Genomic DNA, 12,011 nt, shown 5'->3' on the forward strand with positions numbered 1-12,011 from the left:
GCTTCACTACCCATCTAGCTCCCTGCTTGTGGCCTGGGAAATCAGTAGAGGACGGCCCGAAGCCTTGGGACCCTGCATTCTCACGGGTGACCTGAAGAGGCTCCTTGCTCCTGGCTTTGGATTGGCTCAGCTTTGGCCATTGCAGCCACTTGGGAGTGAACCAATGGATGGAGGATCTTTCTCTGTCTCTCCTTCTCTCTGTAAATCTGACTTTCTAAAGAAAATAAATAAATAAATAAATAAATATTAAAAACAGTTTAAAAAGTGTCGACATACTCTTATAGACTAAATCATAAAAGTGTATAACTATTATCTAAAGCTACGCCACATTTGAATATTAGTCTACCTACTAATTAAAGTTCAAGAAAGATGTAAAATATTCACTTTGTTTATAAAAAGAAAACAGCAAATGCATTTCTACTTCTTATGTAATAAATTCTAGCTCAAAACTCTCAAAAACAGGCCTGGCATGGTAGCCTAATGCCTAAGTCCTTGCCTTGTATGCATCTGCATCCTATATGGGTGCCGATTCTAATCCCAGCTTCTCCATTCCAACTCCCTGCCTGTGGCCTGGGAAAGCAGTAGAAGATGGAACCCTATACCTGCCTGGGAGACCTGGAAGAAATGCCTGGCTCCTGGCTTCAGATCATCTCAGCTCTGGTCACTGCAGCCACGTGGGGAATGAACCAGCAGACAAAAATCTTTCTGTCTCTCCTTCTTTCTGTACCTCTGCCTTTCCAATAAAAATCAATATTAAAAAATTCTAAAAAAACAACAAAAGGAAACAAAATGGAAAAATAAACATAGTAAATGATGTTTCTAGTAAAAATATCTGAGAAAAATTAAATTTCAATATTTGTTCATTAAATAGCATGATTTTTAAAGAGCCATTCTAAATATCTTAAACATATAAAACGGCCATAGGATGTTTTCTAGGTAAATCATTGAAGTTCACATATTATAGAATACACCATCTTGGACTCATGGACATTTGTGGACTAGCAAACTCCATGGTAACCTGACATTATCACACACAGTGTGTTTTATGGAACTCCACATTCACCAACAAGAAATTACTGAATTTTCAAATGGTCACCTGCATGGCAGCAAAAATGGTGTCTTATTATGGCTCTTGGTACTATCATGACTTCTTCAACCCCTTTATGGAGAGAGAAGGAAAGAGAGATCTTACATCCACTGTTGATCATTTCCTAGATGGCTGCAATGGCCAGAGCTGGGCCAAGCCAAAACCAGGAGTCAGAAGTGTCATAGTGAATTCCAGTTGGGTGTGGCAGCCAAAGCACTTGGGCCTTTTTCTATTGCCTTCTCCAGACCATTAGCAGGAAGCTGGATCAGAAATGGAGAAGCTAGAACACAAACAGGAAGTTGTATTGGATGGTGGCATGCAGATGGTGGCTTTACCCATTGTGCCATAATGCTTATGCTGGCCTCAATCATACCCTTTCAAAAATCATTTACTTAACTACTTGGGACACGGGGAGGGAAACAGACAGATGGAAGAACACACAGAAAGTGCTCCCATTCCCTAGTTCCCTCCCCACATGCCCTCAGCACTCAGAGATAGGCGTTGACTGAAGCCAGAACCTAAGAATTCTTCCAAGTCTCCCACACGGATGGCAGGGACCAACTGGTTGGACCATTAGCACCCTGTCCCAGGATCTCCAGAAAGTTGGAGGCATGAGCCAGTACTGGATAATGAATCTAATGTCTGTCCTACCATCTTGTCCTTCTTATTGCCAGCATAGTATTTCATTGAATGATAATAAAATCTGTTCTTACGTAAATGAATTTGTTTATGTTTACGTCAGGATCAACATAAACAATGCTGCAATGTTCTCTTTTGGAACATTCATCCTTACACAATAAAGCTTATTATTTTATTACATATTACCAGAGTGCTTTAGGAAAAGGCTCCGCTCCCACACACATAATCTATGGTGCTACCCAGCCTAACTGTGAGACAGGCATAAGTTCTTAAGAGAAAATATGTAAGAAATCAAATCTATAATCCCAGATTATATTTCTCCCACTATTTTAGTTTATAAAAGTTTAATGTTTCATTGCTTACACAATACAGTCTTACACTGCATTCTTATCTATAGATGTACCTGGCTGTTAGAAAAAAAAAAGTATGCAAATACGAAAGCCCAAACTTATAAAACAAATAAGTTGGGGAGTAACTATTTGCATTACAAAATTATTATTTGCTTTACAAACTGGTACTAATTTAAATAGAAAACACCTTGAGAATATTTGAAATGAAACCAGATTTGCAAAAAAAATTCAGTCTGCCCAAACATTTTCTAGAATCCATCAAGCATACAAAGGCAGGCATGTCTGGTTGAACATGATTTTCTTCATCCGAAAAGGTCGATTTCATCCGTGGCTGCTGATTCTGAGAAGAAACTGTGCACAGTAAAAGGAATCCATGAAGGATTAACGTAACTGTAATTATGAGATTTTTCTCCTAAATCTGTCTCTCTCTCTCTCTCTCTCTCTCTCTCTCTCTCTGGTTAAGCTTGTGCTTCAAAAGCAGAAAAGATATCCATTTCCCTTGCCTGGGTTTTCAGGCCTCCTGCGGCATGCCAGCCCACAAAGCGGCATATGGCACGTAACGTGCATCGTCAACCTCCCACCAGCATATTTGCAGAACCAACAGTACATATTGAACTAAACCACACCTCATGTGAAAGACTTGTAATCATCCTGGACTCTCCAGCATAAGAGAATGGCCGTGGGTGTGGGGTGGAGGAGGGCGACTGATTGTTGGCAAGATAGCGGAAGGGAATGGGGCTACAGCATTACCCAGGGGGTGGTGCCTTTCGTATTCATGGACTCTAATTCCCTTGCCAGACACATGAAATGACAATGCTGTAGGGCTTAGAAAAATTGGGGCAATGCTAGGGCAGTGGGCGGCGGAGCATGTATTAATAACAGCCTGCCCGGGGTTCTGAGTGGCAGATAAAGCACAGTCACACACACTCCCTACCTTTAACCAGCCTCGCTCCTAACACACTAGTTCTCAGCCTTTTATCCCAACCACTCATCTTTCTCAACTTTTATCCAAAACATATATGCACAGACTAGTTTTAAAATACTTTAGTTTTTTGTTTGTTTGGCTAAGAAATATCCAGCATAGAAGTTTCTGGAAGGAGTTTGGCATTTTTCCAGCACCTTCAGGAATCTCTGCCTGCACTCTGACCGTAATGAATGCATTGCCTTCTGCGTGCAGACCCAGGAAGGAGGAGGCGAGGAGGAAGCCAGGCTCCTTTGGCCTGCCCCTGTTCCCTTTCTTCTTGTCCCAGTGTGGGCAGCTACCAGGTGGCCCCTGGGGCCCCTAGGGAGCCAAACGAGATGCTGTGCGTAAGACTTGCTGGACACTTTCAGTCTATGTCCTCTGGACTGGGATTTATTGTTTGAAGTCAGTGGAAAATTAAGTGAACAAAGGGCTAGCCTGGATATCAGAACTGGGCCCCTACTTAGCCTTATAATCATGGGCAAGAAAAAACTTCATTCCCCTGCACTCAAGTTTTCTCAGCTGAAAAAAAAAAAATGTGGGTCACATTCGATGACCTAGGCAGTCAAACTGAATCAGGTGGTTGACTTTGCCTAGGGGTGGGTGGTTGGACCTGTGCAGCGCTCTCCCCCTCCCCCCGTGTATGTGTGTGTGTGCGTGTGGTATGGTGTGTGTAGTAGGACAAGCTAACCCCCAGGAAAGAAACTGTGAAAGCCAGAAAGGGAAAGCAGCAGCTGGAATGCTGAGAAGGGCAAAGGAGTGGAAATTCTTCCTCATTGACACCATCCAAATGACCCCAAAACTCAGCAGTGCCAACCAAAACCAAATGTGTTAATTTTTTTTTTAATTTTTAAGATGACCTTGTGGGCCATAAATTCAACAAAGCCTCAGCTGTTCCATGGTCACATGGAATTTTTCACAAGGTTGCAATTAGACATCAGAGGAGATGCCAGTGGGTTGCATGTTCAAGATGGCCCTGAGCACATGGCACGGTCTCTGGGTCATGGCCAGAAGGTCTTCCCAGCATGACTTCCTTAGGGGAAATGACACTTTTTACAGATGCCCCCAGAGAACAAAGCAGAGGCAGCCCGGCCTCTTCTGACCCAGCCTCCAAAGTCTGCTGGTGACATTTCTACCTTACTTGTTGTCACCAGACTTTACTGAATTGAACAAGAGACCACTCCTCTGCCTGGCAGAAGGATGGTATAGCATGTGGGGACCATGGTTTCAGAGCAACACAGGCACCTTCCAAGAACGAGTACTCCGATTTTCTCAGCGTCTTGGAAACCAATGCCTTGATAATTTGTGTAACCTCATCGGCTTTCTGAGCTGAAAGGCTTGCCCAATAACTTTGTTTGCTGAGTCCTTATGAAGTAAGCCTCCTTCAGGAATGACTGCTCTTTTTAAGTGAATCGTTTGGCTCCAGATTTGAGCTAACTGCAGCCATCACAGCTGCTTGATGTGAATCAAGTTAGCTATGCAACTGCTCAGTGCGGGGGAAACAGGAAGAGCTGTTAAAAAAAAAAAAAAAAAAAAAGCAAGGTGCCAGATGGTAGGCTCTAGGCTGAGTTGGATGTTTCAGAAACAAGCCCATGGTCCAGGGGTTCTGCAAGGTGCAAAGTTGGGGACGGAAGCAGTTGCTCCCCAGGACTGCTGTGGAGCAAGCTATTTCAGAGAAACAGTGTCCCTTAGCATCCTGCAGACACATGCCAAGAGGACCCGAGCCATCCTAACCCTGCCAGTGGCCAGTGGGCAAGCACACCCGATGCTCTGCTGTGCCTCTCATTTCTGTGCTGGTTCCTCCCACCACAGCACTGTCGTCAGATGAGCAGTTGCAGGAAGCTGTTACTGTGTTCCTTCAGGGGAGCACGTCTCAGACACCTTCTTGGATAATTACCACGGCTCGGTGACTGAGGAACCACCGTGGAGTGATTTGAAACACACATGTGCACAGGCACACACAAACTTCTGCCGTATGTTGCTTTGTGTTTGTTTTGCTTTGCTTTTACATTTTCAAAGCCCAGTGGTTCGTGAGAGACAGTAGAAGGACAAAATAAGAAGACATATGGTAGTGCTTAAATTATTCCCCAAAAGGGAAAGTGTCCAATATGAAATTATTCAGTCTTTCTACTATTCTGGGGTGGGAGGAGGCATTGCAACCAAGAAAATCCTAGTGTACCCACAATACCCAGAGGAGAACTGAATTCTATTATCAACTTCCAAATACAGTCAGCAATATTTCACCAGAAGAGCTGCTTTGCAAAAATTAAACCTCTAATGTTTACACTGGGAAATACCCGGGTTCTTCCTGCCATCTCCTGCAGCCTCCCCCGACCCCGTCACCACCACCCCCATACACACACACGTGCACACAGTCTCTCAGGCTTCCCAGGATCCTCTGTGTTTTGTTCAGCTCTGTCTTCCTAATAGGTACACAGGTGGTTCTGTTGTGAGGTATCCAAAATGTGCTAAACAGGAAAAGCTAGGGAACCCTCCCTCCCTCCCTGCTTCTTTGTCTTTCAAATAAATAGACACACAATATTTTACAAGTAGAATTTTTGTCTCATTTTTTCAGAATGTTCTAAAAGCCTATAGGTTCATCTGATGTAAACCATGGAGAACCATGCAAAAGGAAGTGAAGTGGATGATTTCCCAAGTTCCCTTTCCATCCAAAATGACAACTCAAGGCAGCACATGAAAATTTGAGTTTTGGCTTCCTATTGCTTGCACTCAGTGAATGCAACCCTGCTTCCTGGTTCACCTCAGGCTTAGGTATGAATATAAACGTTTCAGGAACAGAGAGAAATTGAGGGGAATATTTTTTAAAGTTTTAAAATAACGATGCATTCTTAGAGCACAATATCAGAACAACAGGAAATGTCTGTGTGGAGAAATCAGTTCCCATCTACCCCGGGCTCTCCCTGCTACTCCTTACAGGAAGCTGGTGGCTAGACCCTCTGGTGTCCTCTCCGCATCATGTTCTTCCCGGCTCCCTCCCAGAGGAATTTAGGAGAGAAGGAAACAGTCAGGTTTGTCTAGTCCTGGTGATGACAATGCATGAGTGGTGAAAATACATCAGAACATCACCAGCTTGTTCCCACAGAAACGAGTTCTAGTTGTCTAGTCCCCACAATCACGTTCCTTGACTTGGTCTTCTTGGTTACAACTGTTCTATGGGCCCCTTCATTATTTGTCCTTTTCTCTTTCTTTTTTAATTATTTGAATGGAAGGAAAAGAGAGGAAGAGAAGGGGGAAGGGGGAGAGAGAGAGAGAGGAGAGAATCCCATTCCTTTGCTCACTTCCCAAGTGTCTGTGAGGGCTAAGGCTGGGTCAGGCTGAAGCTGGACACTGAGAAATCCACATATCTCCCATGGGTGAGAGGGACTCAAGTTCTTGACCGTCATGGACTGCCTTGCAGGGTGTGCACCAGCAGGTAAATGGAGTCAGGGGCTGGAAGCAGGCATCTAAGCCAGGTCTTCTCAGGCATCACAATGGCTAGACTATGAAACTTCCCACATCATTGTTGTCTTCATAAGCAAAGGTTTCAATCATCCATGTAGCTCCGTTCTCCTGCCTAACCACACAAACAGGAAAAGAAGCAAAAGCACAACAGGGATTGTAGGTGTAGGACCCCTGGATACAGGGGCTCCCTCACTCCAGGTCTGCCCAGGAAGCCCCCAGTGCTCCCCGGGGCTGCAGAAGTGAACATGCAATAAAGGCAACAGCCTGTCTTCAACCCAGGTGAGACACAATGTCATCCCTTGTCGATTTCTGCACAGTGTTATGTACTAGATAAATAAAAGATAAACTCAATGGTGGACGACATGCAGAAGTGCATGCGACAGCAAGTCCTTTACACTGTGGACATTTGCTTACGGAAGTGTAAGATGTGTAAGTTGGTGGAAATCAAATAAAATGTTATTAAATGTTTAAACAAGTCCTTAATCCTTCAAAGAAATCCTCAGTTCTTAAATTATCTTGATATTTTGTCTTAACCAGCTTTTTAAATTAAATACATATCTTTTGCTGATACTTTTCAGCAGCACAAAGTATACAGGAAAAATCATCTCCCCTCCACTCCACCCCAGGTGGTAGCTCTCTTCCTCAGAGACCACTAACAGGTCACCTTCCAGGCCTGACTTCCTCCAGAGATACCCTGCATGCTGCCATATGTCAATGGCTCTATTAAAAATATATATTATATATAAAATATTTTATATGTAATAAGCATATATAATATATGTATCTATAATAATATATAACATAATATATAATATGTATATATACATATCTGCAATATATAATATTATATATAAAATATATTATACATAAAATATTATATATATAATAAACATATATACATAGGAAAGGCAGATTTGCAACGAGAAGGAAGGACAGCGAAAGAACTTCGATCCTCTGGTTCACTCCCCAAGTGGCTACAACAGCCAGAGCTGAGCTAATCCTAAGTCAGGAGACAGGATCCTCTTCCAGGACTCTCACATGGGTACAGGAGCCCAAGGACTTGAGCCATCCTTCATGCTTACCCAGACCACAAGTAGGGGACTATAGATGGGGACTATAGCAGCCGGGACATGAACCAGCAATGGCTCTATTTTAAAAACACAAATGAGAGCATGCTTGGCCTTCATTCAAACCTATAGCAGCACCCATGTCCCCTTCTAAGCTTTCCCAGTACTGCAGAGGAGCCAGCAGGGAGGCAGGGACTGAGGTGGGCTAGCCAGGCCTGTCTGTGCCTGGTATTTCCATAAACCAAAAGGAAATTCTTTGTGAAGTAAAACATGAATCTCTTTTCATAAGTTGAATGTGTCACCCACTGGAGTGTCTGTGCCCCCTTACCAGCACCTGCCTTTTGACCTTTGACTCCCTTAACCTAGTGGACTCCCTGTTCCCTCCCCTGGATTCAGGAGCATGGGTTCCCCTTTCTTGCATGCTAGCCTTGGAGACTCAGGCCCATGACCCAGGGCCACCGTGGGCTCCGTCTGCCTTGCAGGGGTTCCAGTTCTGTGATGTCTCAAGTTCACGGGCTGAACACCAGACCTTGCACACATGGTATCCCCTTTTCCAGCTGCTGCAGGCAGAAAGGGAAATCCAGCCCCCGGGACTCCAACCCAGCCAGAAGCAAGCAAAGGGCCATATTTTTGAAACACCAAAGTTTTTCAAAGTCCTTGGATGTGTACAATTATCCGAGAAACTCACTGAGAAGAAAGATTCCTGGGCTCCCACCCAGAAACTCTGACTCGGCAGGGCTGCCTAGGAACCTGTATGTGAGGGCTGCGGCTACATCTCACATGAGCCAGACCTGCTGCGCGGGCTTTGCCAGCTTAGGGAAGGGGTGTGGATGTTTGTCCATCAGCCAGCCTCAAACTGACTCCACCGCAGGGACACTTGCTGTTTTCCAGGTGACAAAGTAAAAAGAGACAGTGGGATTGATTTCCTGCCAGACTTGAACTATGGAGTTTTGGGGCAGCTTGTGCCGCCCCTGATAATTGCATGTGACATGAGTGCACACGGGACACGCTGGGAACACTGTGAGAAGGGGCATGTTGGCGTCCCCGCACTCAAAGGGGCAGAGAGCCTGGCAGCCTTTGTGCCCTGCACTCATTTTGGAAAATGGTTTTGGCCCGTGTTATTTTTCTGTTTTGGGAGTCCCATTTTTGAAGCCCTTGGTTCATCCAAACCCGGGGCGGCTGAGCTGGAGCCTTGAGGCAAGATGCTGAGCTGTGCTCCACTCTCTGCTGAGTCTGTAGAAATGTCTCCCCTGTGTCCCAGCTGCCCTGTGGAGAAACTAAAACAGAAATCTGCTCTTCCCAGCGGGGGGTTTTGTTAGGGTCCTGTGATTTGTATCCCTGTGGCCAGAGCCGCGGTCAGTCATGTGACTTACAAGCCTAAAATTTTCATTATGAAACCTGAAAGAAACCCACAGCTCAGTCTTAAAATATACTCCCAAGAGACAAACCAGAAAAAAAAAAAAAAAGGAAAAAAAAAGTCATCTTAGTGTTGGCCTTGAATCATTGACTAAGGAAACACGTCCAAACCAAATGTTGTCAGGGCTCACTTCGTTTTAAATCCAAAGCTGGGTTTTATTCCTCTGGGGTGACACTGTTTATTAACACTGTCTGTGGCAATCGGATTGTCTAGAGATGTCCGCCAGGGCTGCAGGCCCTCTCTTGTTTGTGCTGGGAACAGAACTGGCTTGCTGGCCAATAAAATGAGGACCGACAAGGTAAATTTAAAGATTTTGTTTTACCACATCTTTCTGCCCCTGGGATATACAGACAACATGTTATGAAATAAACTATGTTTTTCTGTTCCTTAATATCAAATTTTACTCATCAAATGTCAGATCCCCTTTCAGTAATGATAAACTCTATATTACATAGGGGTAACCAGGAGAATATTGCAGCTGTTGATCACTGTGAGACAAGTTACCCCAACATGGAGGGGCTTAAAACAACAGCCATTGCATTGCGTTTCATAGCTTTGTCAGGTCAAGAACTGTGGCAGGGCTCCACCGAATGATTCTTCTGCTCTCTGTGGCTGACCGAGGTGACCCACTGGGATTCAGATGGTGGCTAGTCTTGTCTGGAGGGTCTAAGACATGTCTGGTAAATTGGAGTAGCCACTGTGATGCCAGCTCAGGGCTCCCAAAGACCAAGGCTAATCCTGAACTTACACACCATCCCTCCATTGGTCAGAGTGGTCACATGCTGGCTTCAGTGGCCCCACCATCCCAGGGGAGAAATATCAGAAAACTATGGCCATCTTGCATCAATCACAGTGCAAATGCCAGGGTTCTACTCCCATAGAAATCCTGATTTACTTGCTGTGTGATGAGGTCCAATATCAGCATTTTGAGAAAAATACTTGGTAGATTCTTGTGCAAAGGGTCCCTACAGCATACTTTTCTGCTTTACAACATGTACTTACAAAAAGTTGATCTGCCGATTAATTAACAAACACTGATCATGTGCCACATCCCCAGCCTCATGTAAGGTGTTCTGGAGAGCAAAAAAAAAGGAAAGTATGAACAGGTGCTCACAGTTTGCTGGACATAGGTGCAGGGGTGAGAAGAGGTCACGGTCACCTCATGGGAAACGGCCAGGCAGGTACACAGGAACAATACAAAGTGGGCTAGGGCAGTCAGCGTGCGGGGATGAAGGCAGAAGTGGAGCTGACCGAGGTGTCAGAATAAACACTGTTGGAATGAAGAGGTGGACAGAAAGAGTTACGAGAGGAAAGTCACTGGATCCTTGCAGGCTGCAAGCAGGGCTAAGGACAGAGCAAAGGAAACGTACACGCAGTGGGTGCCAATGCACAATTTTCATGGTATAAGCATTTCTCCCAGGCTTTTGACAGGGTCCACTCCCCTTGGTGTTCCAGCTTGGGATACCATAACAAAACCCCGTGGATTGGGTGGCTCACACAACAGATACGCATTTTCCCACTGTTCTAGAGTCTGAGGTCAGGGTGCCAATGGGGTTGTTGTTTATGCGGAGTTCTCCTCGTGGCTTGCATAGTCCCCTTCCAGTCATGTCCTCACATGGCCTTTTCTTGCCGTGTGCACATGGAGTCAGACACAGACACTTCCTCTTCCAGACAAGGCGCTAGGGCCAGACTGACAGCCCCGTCCCTTGACCCCGTTAACCCAAATCACCTCCCAAAGGCCCCATCTCCCAGCATCATCTCATGGAAAATTAGGCTTTCAACATGGGAACCTGGGGAGTGAGGGAGGAGTGCAAATAGTAGAGTCAAAAACACCTGACCTCTTCCCCAGCCCTGGCCTTCAGTTCAGTCCTGCCCATCTGCTTGCTCATGCCCATTTCATGGCTCAGCATCAGCACAGCGACAACACCACCTTGGACTTGCAGCGCTGTCTCTGTCGCTTCCTTTTAAAGTTGCTTCCCGTGCATACGGCTTTCTAGCTTCAACTAAATACGTCTCTGACCCCAAAGCAGGTCATGTGTGTGAAGGGTGGAAGTGTAAGTGTGGGAAGAGGATCTAAGGATTAGGGTGGGGGGCAAGCAGGAAGGGAATTCCTGAGAGTATGTCGCAACCTGCCGAAAGCAGCACAGACAAAGACCATCAGCCTCTAGAAAACGCTGGGAGGGGTTGCTACCACACATAGCAGTTGTGGCCAGCGTGCCGTATCAGAGCTAGTTCAAGTCCTGGCTGTCCTGCTTCCTATCCAGCTCCCTGCGAAATGCACTCAGAAAAGCAGCAGAAGATGGCCCAAGTACTTGGCCCCAACATGCCTATGTGGGAGACCCAGATGAAGTTCCTGGCTCCTGGCTCCAGCCTGACCCAGCCACGACCATTACAGTCATCTGGGGGAGTGAACCAGAGAATGGAAGACCTCTACATCTCTCTCTCTCTCTCCTTTTCAAATAATTAAATAAATCTTAAAAAGAAAAAAAATACCAAAAGAAAATACATGTAGGAGAGAAAAGTGGGATTAGCCTCTGGCTGCTGATCCAAACAGGCTAGCAGGGTGAGGGGAAGAAAGTTCAGGGCTAGAAGGAGGAATGCAGGTTCATCTACAGAGAGGAGCGGGCAGTGTACGTAGCCGACCCAGCGTTTGACATCAGCGACTCGGGAGCTGTCTTACTGAACTGCACAAACTGCACCCCTGGGAAACGCCCTGTCCTGCAGCTTTGCGGCTGCTGTCGGGGCTAAGCTGGGACTAGCAGTCTTCAGCGTTGGCGTCACCATCCAGGAGGAGCCGAGGCTCAGACAAAGGGAGGTCCATGGCCAAGCCGCGACCAGGAGTCAGCCAGGCAAGGAGCCAGAGGGCAGGTCGGGTGGCCACAGTGCCGGCGAGCAGGATGACGGCTGGGTCAGAGGATGCTCTGCAGACAGACAGCAAGCAGGAAGAAAGACCCCCAAGCTCCCGGAGCGAGGCCAACGGTGGACTGGGATCAGGGCTGACCCTGCTGCAGGAAGTGGAGCGAGCCGC

General features: G+C 46.0%; 1 long non-coding RNA gene across 2 annotated transcripts in view; it reads right to left on the reverse strand.

Moving 5' to 3' along the window:
- Positions 1-1,047: 1,047 nt before the first annotated feature.
- The window catches only part of LOC131483085 (uncharacterized), a 73,902-nt gene continuing 62,938 nt past the window's right edge, over positions 1,048-12,011 (reverse strand). For both annotated transcript variants that reach the window (XR_009247502.1, XR_009247503.1), the window contains 2 exons: positions 10,098-10,253; positions 1,048-1,367 (listed from right to left, as the gene is read on the reverse strand). This is a non-coding gene — a long non-coding RNA (uncharacterized LOC131483085). The remainder of the gene's footprint in view (positions 1,368-10,097; positions 10,254-12,011) is intronic.

Source organism: Ochotona princeps, chromosome 23 (assembly GCF_030435755.1).
Source record: "Ochotona princeps isolate mOchPri1 chromosome 23, mOchPri1.hap1, whole genome shotgun sequence".
In the NCBI taxonomy this organism is placed as follows: Eukaryota; Metazoa; Chordata; class Mammalia; order Lagomorpha; family Ochotonidae; genus Ochotona; species Ochotona princeps.